This window comes from Petromyzon marinus, chromosome 51, assembly GCF_048934315.1.
Source record: "Petromyzon marinus isolate PM22_M1 ecotype Great Lakes invasive population chromosome 51, UKy_Petmar_22M1.pri1.0, whole genome shotgun sequence".
Lineage (NCBI taxonomy): Eukaryota > Metazoa > Chordata > Hyperoartia > Petromyzontiformes > Petromyzontidae > Petromyzon > Petromyzon marinus.
Window position 1 is genome coordinate 14335390 of NC_133717.1, and position 12954 is coordinate 14348343.

At 53.3% G+C, this 12954-nt stretch overlaps 1 protein-coding gene across 7 annotated transcripts in view; it reads left to right on the top strand.

The window, feature by feature from the left end:
* LOC116953432 (type 2 lactosamine alpha-2,3-sialyltransferase-like) overlaps positions 1-12954 on the top strand; it is an 83865-nt gene that overhangs the window by 35520 nt on the left and 35391 nt on the right. The gene's annotated exons all lie outside the window — the stretch shown is intronic.

Sequence of the window (12954 nt, forward strand, 5' to 3'; positions counted from 1 at the left end):
GGTGGGGTACGGCATGGGTGGTGGGGTACGGCGTGGGTGGTGGGTACGGCGTGGGTGGTGGGGTACGGCGTGGGTGGTGGGTACGGCGTGGGTGGTGGGGTACGACGTCTGCCCAAGTGTGGAAGAGAAGGCTACAATATTCCCGAGGCTGTTCCTCTTCAGCGCTCGCTCCAACGGTGGCTCGGACAGCAGTGGCGTGAGCTGAGCAATTGCAGCGCTGCGCCTCTGCCTTTTTTTGTACGCACGCTGACAGTGTGTAGCTGAGTTGAACTTGATCTTCGGTGCATGCGTGCGCGCGTACGTGTGTGTGTGTAACAACACCAGGGGAGCGGTAGTGTCGCGGTTAGCGCGCTGCACTACGAACCTGGCGACCCAAGTTCGATTCCCGCTCATGGCCAACACCGGTGACGATTATCTGAACCGGTCCTGAGCCTCTCCTAGGTCGACTCAGCCTCAAATGAGTACCCGGTGCAGTGTGTAAACATCGCCACCGGGGATACAAAGGCGGCCGGGCGTGGTGCTGGCCACCCACCCCCTCGTGTGCCGTGCCGGCCTTCATAGGTGCTCGCTAACAGCACTTGCCGCAAAAGCCTGTTACAGGCTATACGGGGGATCTTTGTCCTTGCATAACACTTTCCGTGTCTCGCAACGCATGCCACGGTGAGTGTTGCGCTTTTCTTTTTAATTAACAGGAAGAAACACGACTCCCGAGAAGGTGTAAGCAGATATGACAATCTCACAGGCGCGTGTTGATCTGACACAACAGAGCGCGGCGGCCGGAGAAGAGTCCGCAGCACTGAGTCTCGCGCTCCGCACGCGCTGCGCGGGGGGGCGGGGGGTCAACAAAGCGCTCGGTCGCGTTTCACTGTTTGTGCAGACGAGGCAAACGATGGGTTAACGCTTCGCCTCTAAAGTCACCGAGGCGGCGGCGATGTCGGTGGCGCGTCCGTTTTAAACTCGTTTATCACCGTACGCGGTTGTGAGCCTGTATTGATGCGCGTGCGTGTTGGCGCGGAGCGGTGGCGCGGCGGTTAGCGCGGCTGCGATCCGAACGCCGGCGAGCCGAGTTCGATTCACGCTCAATGCCGGCGACGATTACCTGAGCCGATCCTGGGCCTTCCTTAGGTCGACTCAGCCTCAGATGAGCACCTGGTACGGTGTGTAAACATCGCCACTGGGGAGAGAAAGGCGGATGGGAGTGGTGCTGACCACGCACCCCCTCGAGTGCCGTGCCGTGCATTCGTCAGTGACACTGCGTGACCCTGAAAGGAGAAGTATATAAAATGTGACGTTTCGGGCAATGGGCCTTCTTCACGGCGCATACGGAGAGAGATGCCAGGGAGGTGGAGTGGACCGTTCGAGTTAGAGGCCTGTTGTTGATTGTTTGTGTATACCTCTTCTGGCGCAGTATCGATGATCTGGCATTCACTGCAGTCGCTCGCTCACCTGGGGCATGATTAGTCGCCTCCTTGTGACTCTTCTGTCGCTACTGCCACTACTACAGTTACTATTCCCGTGCACTTCAATTGCTCCGCCAGACTGCTGCGTCTCATCCATACTGTGTTAAACCACGTCACTCTGCGGGCCACAGCACACTCACCAACTCCCTCGCCCACCCACTCACCCACTCACTCACCCACTCACCAACTCCCTCGCCCACTCACTCACCCACTCACTCACCCACTCACCAACTCCCTCGCCCACCCACTCACCCACTCACTCACTCACCAACTCCCTTGCCCACCCACTCACTCACTCACCAACTCCCTCGCCCACCCACTCACTCACCCACTCACCCACTCACCAACTCCCTCGCCCACCCACCCACGCATCCACTTACTCACCAACTCCCTCGCCCACCCACTCACTCACCCACTCACCAACTCCCTCGCCCACTCACTCACTCACCCACTCACCAACTCCCTCGCCCACCCACGCACCCACTTACTCACCAACTCCCTCGCCCACCCACTCACTCACCCACTCACCCACTCACCAACTCCCTCACCCACCCACGCACCCACTTACTCACCAACTCCCTCGCCCACCCACTCACCCACTCACTCACCAACTCCCTCACCCACTCACCAACTCCCTCGCCCACCCACGCACCCACTTACTCACCAACTCCCTCGCCCACCCACTCACTCATCCACTCACCAACTCCCTCGCCCACCCATTCACTCACCCACTCACCAACTCCCTCGCCCACCCACTCACTCACCCACTCACCAACTCCCTCGCCCACCCACTCACTCACCCACTCACCAACTCCCTCGCCCACCCACTCACCCACCCACCTGCCCACCCACTCATCACACTGCAGGTCACCTCACTCCTCCGTCTGCTTCTTCCCTCGCACTGCTCCACTCTGGAATCAACTCCCATCATCATCGTCGTCATCATCATCGTGTCATTGCAATAACCTCGTTTACTTCAAGAAACAGGTAAACTCTCTAGTCTACTGCAACTTCAAGAGTGCCGATTGTTGCTGGCCGCTCGGCGTTTTGATCCTTCCGGCCTGCGCTCAGCAAACTTGAGATTTTTGTTCTTCGTCTGTAAACCCACCTCAACTGCCGGCAAAGTCACTGGAGAGGAGGGGGCTTAAGAGATGTGCTCAAACATGACAGCGGTCGGCATGGAGACTGGCACTGCTGGCAAATCAATAAAATAAATATAATCCACTCCGCCCTCCGAAGCTCCCTCGAACGTCCACAGGGCCAACATCGGGCAAGAGATGGCGGGTGTTCTGAGGGAAGCACTCAAGCTGCAGGTTGTTGTTGTCGTCTTCGTCGTGAAGATGATCACCCCCGTGTGCTGCAGGGGGAGTTGATGCCAGTGGAGGAGGGGAGCGCGAGAGCGAGACTGTGCGCAGCAGGGCGAGGGAGGACACAGAGATGGGACGGTGGAGACCGGCAGCGTGGAGGACGGGATGGGTGAGGGTAGTGAGAGACGAGAGACACGACGCAGGGTGAGGCAAGTCCAAGCGTCGCCTGGCTTACAGTGGACGACTAAGACCCCGTGACGTCGCTGGAAAAGCATCGTAGGCTATTGCGCACCAATTAAATCACCTGCACCGCAAACGACTCGGTGGGGATTACTGCGGCAACCACTGCAGACGTCTGCAGGATCCATGCCGACCGTGAAACCTCGCAGCGCCCTCACCTTCGTGATGATAGCCTTGCACTGTAAGAACAACAATAATAATGGCGTGAACACCAAAAGTACTAATGGATTTTATTGAGACGCTAGTGGAAGGCGCCTTACATATAAATGTAAATTATTATAATTATTGCTGTATCCTTGTCCTATCATTCCACGTGTGGAGGCGGCGTGGTGCAGGACAATCGCAACACGTGTTCTGGCGTCAAAATGCCTCCCCTCGGCTTCCGCGGAACTCCAGGGTTCATGTCCACGCTGCGCTCCTGCGTTTGGTCGTCTCTCCAATCCACGCGCGTGCCAAGAGACGTGAGCTCAGAATCGGACTGTTATGTCAACTCCTGTCCCCTTGCCATTGTGATTATTGCCCCGGAGATGCCTGAGTCTGAAGGAGTCTTTTATGGAGGGTCCTGCAATGAGTTTGTTTGGCCTTTTCCGGTCAGGTGTTTTTATTCATTAATTAAATTTTTGAGGTCATATTTCATCCTACATTTTCCCGCATGGGGGAACATCTCATTTGCAGGCGTGTCCAGGACAATGCACGTCTTAGTTATCCCAAGCGGCGTTCCTGTTCTCCAGGAACATCCGGCTCGCAATGTAGTGGCTGCAAGTTCTTGTTCACTGTCACAGGGATTGGGAATTTCCACCGCTGGCTCGGAAATAAACTAAACTAAAACTAAACTATTTTTATTTTACCAGGTAAGGCTCACTGGTCTACATAACTCTTTTTCAGAAACGACCTGGCCGCAAATGATAGCTCAACGAAGTCAAATACTCTTAAAGCATGTTTCTAAATGTGGAGGGAAAAAACGGAGGACCCGGAAAAAATCCACACGACAATGACGAGAGAGACATGCAAACTCCAAATATACAGCAGGCGTCAGGGTTGAGATTTGCCACCGTGGCGACCGTGCTCACTTCCAGGAATACCGTGGAGGTGAGCTCTGCCCCACCGCTCATTATAACAGGGGATATTTACTTTGCCTCTGCACGATGTTTAAACCGAATTAGGCTAATTTCAGCTTTTCTATTGGACCTCCAAACAATAATTTTCTATATCTTGCTCTCTATAAATACCCCTGCATGCCGTGAAGACGCCCACTGTGTATTGTGCTATTAAACGAAATTTAGAAGTATTATTTTCCGTCTCCCCAACATTGCACGTTTAATTACCATCGGCAAATGTTTTCGTCACAATTTTATCCCAGTAATTTGTAACTTTACGGTGCCTGGGAAAAGTATTTTGGCTGAGATTCACAGATGCAGCGGTTATGTAATAGAGAAATATTACCCTAAGGGGACCCTGCCTGCGAGTAATTAACAGGTTCCCTAAATTATAATAAATTGCTCCGATTAGCACGGCTGGCTACGCACGATGCGAAAGAATTCAACATACACACAACTACTGTATGGATGCTGCCGCGACAGTCGTTTAAAGGTTGGCGCAGGGAGGGGGGTAGGTGGGCTCGCGACCCAGCGTTCGCTGGTTCCGCTCCATGTGCCTGATGCGGCAGTTGGAACTTCGGTGCAAGTTCGTTTAATTCCTCCGCTCCCGCCCTCCTCCCCGAGCACCGCCTCTGCTGTCCCAGCATCGGTCGGTTAGTCCCATCGGAGGTCGTGGGTGGTGGGGAAAAGTGTGCGGGGTCCTTCCACGTCTTCCAAGTCCTGATGGAGCCAGCGTAGAAGAAGATGAAGAAGCGGACATGCCTACAAAAGTGGCTCTCCTTGACTCCCTTTAGCAGAGGCCCTTTTTGACGGCAGTGGCATGGGCAAGCGATTCCAGGCCTGCGCCTTTACCTTTTTTGTCATTGCCTTTCATGACAGTGTGACGAGGCGCTTCGAGACAACGACCGCGGTCGCCACAAACGCCGTGCTACTTTATTTATTTACTTTTTATTGAGGCATTGTGCGGGCTCGATACCTGACGCTGTGACGCACGTACGCACATCGTCAGCGCAAGCCGAACAGGGGAGAGAGAGAGATGGGGGGGGGGGGGCTGGCTGCCCCTTCACCGTGTTTGCTTTATTGGTGTGCGTACGTTGAACTTCTTTTGCACCGTACGTAGCCATCCGCGCCAATCGGAGGCGATGACGAGCTGAGTCGCTTCCCGACCCCAGAGATGTCCGCTCAGTTTGCGAATTGACCACAGTGTGACGGCCGGGGGTCGGGGCAGGGAGTGGGCGGATTATGTTACAACACCAATTTTTATTTTCGCTGAACGATGGAACGCGATGCGACTCGAACCCATTAGCCACGTGGGAACCACCCGCTGGGATGAATTAACTCTCGGCGAGATGGATCTTGTCTCTTTTTACTTGTCAGGCCCGACTAAGCATGATGTTTCATGAGTTATATTGTCGTGGCCCAGGGTTACAGAGTGATGTGAGCTGTGACATTTTTTGCACTGCAGTGAGGCATTGAATTGCACAATACTCCCCAGTTATGCAAGGGCACACACACACAATTCGTGCACGCACGCTCACACGTGGAATAGGTCCCGCGTTGAGTCTTACAGACTGTCTGGGCAAGTGCTTTTAGCGAGCACCTGTTGGTAAGGGCGCATATGCAGTGGCGTTGCCAGCACCGTGCCCGCCTTGCCTCTGTCTCCCCCGTTGCTGATGTTTATCACCACACCAGGTATTCATGTAAGCCTGAGTTCACCTAGGGGAGGACTGGTTCAGAAGTCACTCATCACCGATGTTTTCCGTGGCCGGGAATTTAATCCGGGTAGCCGGGATCGCAGCACAAACGCACAAAGACAAATGTACGGTGCTGTGCAGCCTCCGTGGACTTGGGGCAAGGGCTGTTCGCGAGCGCTGTTAACATTGACACGGCACGTGAATGGTGGAGTGGCCAGCACTACGCCAGACCTCCTTTGCATCCCCATCGCCAATTATAATTATTGTTATCCACTGCATCATGTCCTCATTTTAATACTGAGTTCCCCAAGGGGAGGCCCAGCATCAGTTTGGATGCTAAATTGATGTGGCCAGGGATCAAAAGAAGTAAGTCACCAGGTTCTGTGCTAGAATTCCACATAGCCCTGTGACAGACTAGGTGCACTTTGAGGCCAAATGAAGTGTGGAAGACTCGCTGCTCGTATGTCATGGACAGACCCAGGTGCCGTGGGTTGACTGACAGAGATCACTGGCAGATGCACCACCTGTACTCCCCACCGTGACAACTTGCTGCGTTTTATCCGCCCGGCGTTCCGCTCGTTGTTGTGAGCGTCGCTCCTCTGCCCTCTGTTGTTGCTGGAGGGCGACTGTCTCCAACTACCCATTAGCCTAAACGTGTTCATGGCCTGTCACTGTGAAGGACATAGCCTGTCGATCTTGATACTGCTGGTTCCAATCAGCATCCTCCTATACCACATGAGTCCATCTCTTCTCTAGCCCGTGCCACACCCATTTAGCCCCATCTATCTGGCCAAGCAGAAGCTGCTCGGGCATGCGATGGCTGGGCATGCGGGTTACATGACCAAGCCAAAACAGTCCTCCCTGCCAGAGGAGCTCACACAAAGACAAAACTACCCCATGTAGCATTCACAGACTTTTTGAGCAAGTGCTATTAGCGAGCAGCACCGATTAAAGCTGGCACGCCACAATAGAGGGAGTGGGGCCAGTATCACGCCCGGCCACCTTTGTCTCCCAAGTGCTGATGTTTATACACCGCAGAATGTACTCATTTAAGGCTTGGTAGACCCAGGGGAGATCCACGACCAGTTCAGATATTCATCATCGATGTTGGTTGTGGGCAGGAATCGAACTTGGGTCACCGAATTCATAGTGTAGTGCGTGGTGCTAGCCACCCTTCCCTCTCGTGTGCTGTGCCAGCACTTACCCAAGCATTCTGTCGAAGGCTATATGGGGGATTTTTGTCTTCTTACACGCACAAAAGACAGACACACGCATACATGCACTCGCCCGCACACGCACAGCCACAAACCATCACACTCGCTCACGCGCACACGGCAAGGCAATACTTCATTCAAATGCAAGTCTAAGCAGGCCTTGACGCACGATTGGAAAGTGTTGCCCATGCAAGCACATCGAGCAAAAGCAACAAGGAGCCAAGTGAGAGATCCTCCACTCTGCAGCAGCAATAACAGCGCACACAGAGAGGCCGTCTGGCCTGGGCGAGGGACGTCGCGCGTGCAGAGGATGCTGGGAATTCCACGGCGAGACCGGGCAAAGCGACTTTTGTGAGTTTTTGGGTGTACAGCTTTTTTTGAGTGCCGCATTGTGGAAAGGTGAGAGCGGTTGTCTTATGAATAGATTGGTCTCGTCCATTGGAATGTGGAATTTTTTTATAGCTCACTTAGGGCTGCCAAACAGATATAAGTTGTTTCACCCCACGGTTAAAGGTGCAGCCCTGAAATGTCTCTTTGCTCGTGCCACTGCTGGCAGAAGGGTCCTCTGCGACGTGGAACTCGAGAGAGCCTCTATAGAGGTGGTAAGACGTTAATTACCTCGACTGATGAACAGGAAGTCGTGGGTTCGATCCCGACCCTGACGCCGTTATATTTGGAGTTTGGATGTTCTCCCCGCAGTCGCGTGGATTTTTCTCCGGGTCCTCCGGATTTTCCCTCCACATTTATTATCAAAATGCGTTTAGAGTATTTGGCTGCTATAAACTTCCACACCATAAGCCACTTCGTTGAGCTATCATTTGTGGCCAGGTCGCTTCTGAAAAAGAGCCACATAGCCGAGTGGGGCCTTGGCTGGTAAATAAGACGACAACAACAACAAAGAGTTCAGATCATAGCTGCCTCTTCTTCCACAATGGCCAAACGGCTTGCAAAGAGGTGGCAGCGCCCACAACTCTGCCCCCACCATTGTTTACCTGCCGATCGACTGAACTTTGGGTACCCATTCAACCTCCTGGGTGGACAGAGGCGGGAGGGTGGGAGGTTTAAGAAACTGTTCCCACTGTGTGTGTTTGATTGAAGGAGTGGCTGGGTGAGTGGGTGAGTTAATGAGTAGGTGACCGTATGTTTGAATGAATGAGTGGTTGGGTGAGTGAGTTGGTGGGGGAGTAAATGAGTGAGTGTGTGAGTGGATGAGTGAATGGTTGAGTGGGTTTAGTGTGTGAGCGAGTGGGTGAGTGTTTGAGTGAGTGGGTGAGTGAGTGGGTGTACTGGAGCGTCGGTTGTCCTTTGCTTTGTCAGATTGTGTGTTTCCCCAAACTGGTTCTCAGTTCTCAAACTATCGCTTCTGGAGGAAGAATGTGAAGATTTTTTGCAGAGTGTCTGTGCGTGCGTACTCTCGTCTTGTCTCCACGTGTATGTAGGTTTAAATGGCCGTCTCTGTGTATAACTCAACACTTGTCTCCCCATCTGTCTGCCTGTCTCTCTCTCCTCTGCGTCTCATTGCTGGACCGAGTTTGCCATCTGTCCCCTCGCTCCCCTCTCCCTGTGTCTGCCCTTCGCTGCCTCTCTCTCGCCCCGCTCCTTGTCCACCTCCGTCGCAACCGTCAACACCGCCACCGCCGCCCGCTGTCCCCTCGCTCCCCTCTCCGCCCGTTGCCACCGCTTGGCAGTGCCGGATTACCGTCGTAGCTCAAGTAGCTACACATGTAGCTACTTGAGCTACATGTGTAGCTACTACACGTTTAGTAGCCACACGTGTAGTAGCTACTATACGTGTAGTAGCTACTACACGAGTAGTAGCCACTACACGTGTAGTAGCTACATATGTAGTAGCTACGAGCCCCGCAATTTCAAGGGCCCCGCACTAAATGCTTTCAAGCTATCAATTCCGGTTCAGTGATTCTGCACTTGCTGTATTACTATAGTACTATACCGCCTTAAACTTTTATAAACGAGTGGGTGTTTATGGTTAGCGATTTGTCGTACTATCTGGCTGTATAGCAAATGAAAAACATACAATTACTTTACTGTGCAAGTTAAACGTTTGTGTTTTAATATTTACTTGTTTTTTTTTAATTTCGGGCCCCTTTCTAACAACATATGCGACAGGCCCCGCACAAGCTTCATCCGGCACTGGGCTTTGGCAGTGACCCAGAAACGAAGTGGAACTGCAGCGGCTAAGCAGAGTTAATGAGCAGGCAGAGGGGGGGGTTCACGCGTGCCAGGCTCAAGGCGAGAGAATTCCCACGCAGCAGACACCGCGCGCCGTTTCGAAAGTGGTGAGCGGAGAGGCTCGCGAGTTAAATCTCGCGGGGGGGGGGGAGGCGACCCTGGCTACAGCAGGCGGGCGGACAGGCTTCAAAAGTCTCGTGTGTGTGTGCGTTGTTTATCTGTGGGAGCAGTGGTGTAGCGTGTAGCGTAGCGCTGCGCTGTGAACCCGGGGCGACCCGAGTTCGATTTCCCGCTCACGGCCAACACCAGTGACGATTATCTGAACCGTTCCTGGGCCTCCCCTGGGTCGACTCAGCCTCAAATGAGTGCCTGGTGTGGTGTGTGAACATCGCCACTGGGGAGACAAAGGCGGACGGGCGTGGTGCTGGCCACCGACCCCCTCGCCGCATGTACAAAGCGGTCTCAGCCTTATCCAGACCACCAGCTCTTAAAACAAAAGAACTGAACGTGTGGTTAATTTCGTCATTTAGACCATGGCGACACCCCCATAGATACCTGGGGTTATGAACCCACTTTGCTGTTGCTGCTACGGTATCTCCTGGTTACGTTGCAGCCCCTTTGGGGTCTGGAGTGTACCAACTCACCACGGGTCTCGTAAACGGTGTCTCTGAGATGCAGATCCCTACTCCAAGCAAAAACTGCAAACTATTTTTTTATTTTACCAGCTCAGGGTCCACTGCGCTATATACTGTAGCTTTTTTTTCAGAAGCGACCACAAATGGCCACAAATTATTGCTTAAACAAAATGGGCTTATCACGTGGAAATGTATAGATGGCAAATACTCTTAAACGCACGTTTCTAAACGTGGATGTAAAAATCCCCGCGACCACTGGAAGAACATGGAAACTCCAAATATCCAGGCATGAGGGTCAGGATCTAACCCACGATCGCCTGCGTACCAGGCGAGGGAGTTAACATCGAGCCACCGCGGCTCCCCAAACAAACCATAAAACCACGGGGTAATTCTGTGAAATGTTTATGTCCTTCCTTATCTCATTAAAACAGGCTCTCTTAGGCTGGGGCAGCTGGAGCGATACGCAGGCTCGTTTAACAAGCTGGCTTGTCTGGCTCTCAGCATAACTGTGAGTCAGCTGCACGGGAGGAGATAGGGATCGTGAAAACGAGCCCGCAGACGTCACGGCTTGTTGTGTCGCAGGACATCTGGCCGTGGTCAGGCTTCACAGGCGTAACTCACCAATGACATCCGCTAACCCAGCAGCAGCTGCAACATTCGTTCAACGAGCATGGCCCTGCTGATGAGACTCAGAAGGTCAAAACCAATGCAGAGTTTTGTTGGTGTAAACAAATTCCCGCTGGGTAATATTAGTTTGGAAAGCCAACGGTCGGATGGGCGAAAGCCCATTTTTGTTTTACTTACGATGTGTGTGGAGAGACGCACGCTTTGGAATTACACTGAGTGACGGAAAGAGGAACTTTGTCGATTAGAGGACACACACCCAGGCAAGCAACGCTGCTCGCACTGTCAGTAGAAAAATAAAAGTCGGGCTCGGGCGGAATGCCTAGCAGCTGGAACTAGGGGGGGGGGGGGGGCTGATGGTGCAGAATCGCAATGCGCAGCGAGGAGGTGGAGCCATGAAATCGGCTCGTGTGCAGGAGTGAGGTGGATCATTATGACATTGTAAGACCGTGTGAGAGGTAGCGATGGCTTGAGGAGGCCCTCGTCCAGCAGTGGACAGACCAAGCCTGATGATGACGATGATGTGGAGACAGAACACATTTCTGTTTATATTTTTTACCCCCGCTGACATATAATGCTCCACAACAATGCATAATGAGATTGCACACAGAGAGTAGATTCAAAGATTGGGAAGAACGTGCAGTTGTCTGCCTGCCACGCTGCGAGACGCTTAGCATGAGCGGGTGGTGGTGCCTTCGAGGTGAGACGTGGCTTCAGGCAGAGCTGAGCCACGGTCTGGAGCCCTCCAGCTATCGGTGGCACACGCATAAAGGGGCCGCGCTTATCGGAGGCCCTCATTAACTGGAACCACATTTGGCAAACGCTGCCCCGTGCTCTTGCCAGCGACGCTGGTGACGCAACGGGGTGAGTGCGCGTGGCACCAGAAGGCGTTTGTGTGTTACAGATAAGAGGAGACCGGTGGTCAAACGGTGCGTGAGTGATTGGACGACAATAACAAATTAACATACCCGTATTGTAAACTGGAGGCAGTCATCCAGAAGCGGATTGGCCGTGGCTGATGGTGATGATGATAATGAGAACTGTATTCACTGTCATCATCAGCCATGCAAACCCACCGCTGGATGAGGGCCTCTGCAAGCCGGCAGCCACCTCTCACCACTCCTTACGAAGCAACAATTCACCCCGCACCGTCAACACGGGGCTGATGAAGTTGTAAGACCGTGTGAGAGGTAGCCATGGCTTGAGAAGGCCTTCATCCAGCAGTGGACGGATGATGATGATAATGTGGAGACGGAACACATTTCCTTTTATATTTATTTCCCATCTCCCCCCGGGGAGCGTTCCGTTCTTCGGCGGCCGCTTCCGTCGCCATTCCCGACCGTTGGGACATCGTCTCCCTGGGGGTCCATGGCACGTCCGGCACAATGCCCCGCTCCGCTGTGTCCCACCCACCCAGAACGGAGTCTCTGTAGCCCGGCGTGCGATCGCTCATCCACGGCGCCTTCGTCTCTCGTCTCTTTCCTTGTGAAGTCTATGGGTCTTTGTGCGAGTCTATGGGTTTCAGTGTTAGTCTATGGGTCTCTATGTGAGTCTATGGGTCTGTGTGTGAGTCTATGGGCCTCTGTGTGAGTCTATGGATCTCTGTGTGAGTCTCTGGGCCTCTGTGCGAGTTGATGGGCCTCTGAGTCTATGGGTTTCTGTGCGAGTCTGTGGGTCTCTATGTGAGTTTATGGGTCTATGTGCGAGTCTCTGCGGGTCTATGGTTTCTATGTGAGTCTATGAGTCTCTGTGTGAGCAGGTGGGTGACTGTGCGAGTTCATGGGTCACTTATCTCCATAGCCCTTCTCATTGCATCTTCTTCATCTCTTCTCAACACAAGCACACACCACTCTAAGTCGCACTTCCCTGACATTCCCAAGACTATTAGTAACTCCTCTATGCCCCTAGCGAGAGAATAGCAACTTCAAATCTAACGCACGCAAGCAGATTTAGCGACACACGGAGGTGTGCAGCACCACATGTACAGAGCGCCCTCAGCCTTATCCAGACCACCAGCTCTAAGGCTGGGAACGTCCCGTGTCGGGATGCGTGAATCCATCCTGGGAATTGCTGTGGCACGTTCGATCCTCGCTCGGAGGCAAAGAGCTCTCGCTTAGCACCGCGAGGCCGCATGGGCGAGTGCGATTTGTGAGCACCTACTGAGACAGTCAATGGAATAGGTCCGAGGAGCGGTGCGGCCGGAAACAAACCCAGCCGTCTTTGTCTCCCCATTGCTGATGTTCGTGAGACCAACACCAATGGGCGCCATGCTGGCGAGATGTTAACTACCTCGCCTGGTATACAGGAGGTTGTGGGTTCGATCTCGACCCTGACACCTGCTGTATATTTGGAGTTTGCGTGTCTCTCTCTCGCCCCGTGGTTGTTTGGCTTTTTCTCTGGGTCCTCCGGTTTTTCCTTCCACACTTCGAATCAACATCACGCGTTTAGAGTATTTGGCTGTTGCTATAAATGTCCACGTGATGATAAGCCACC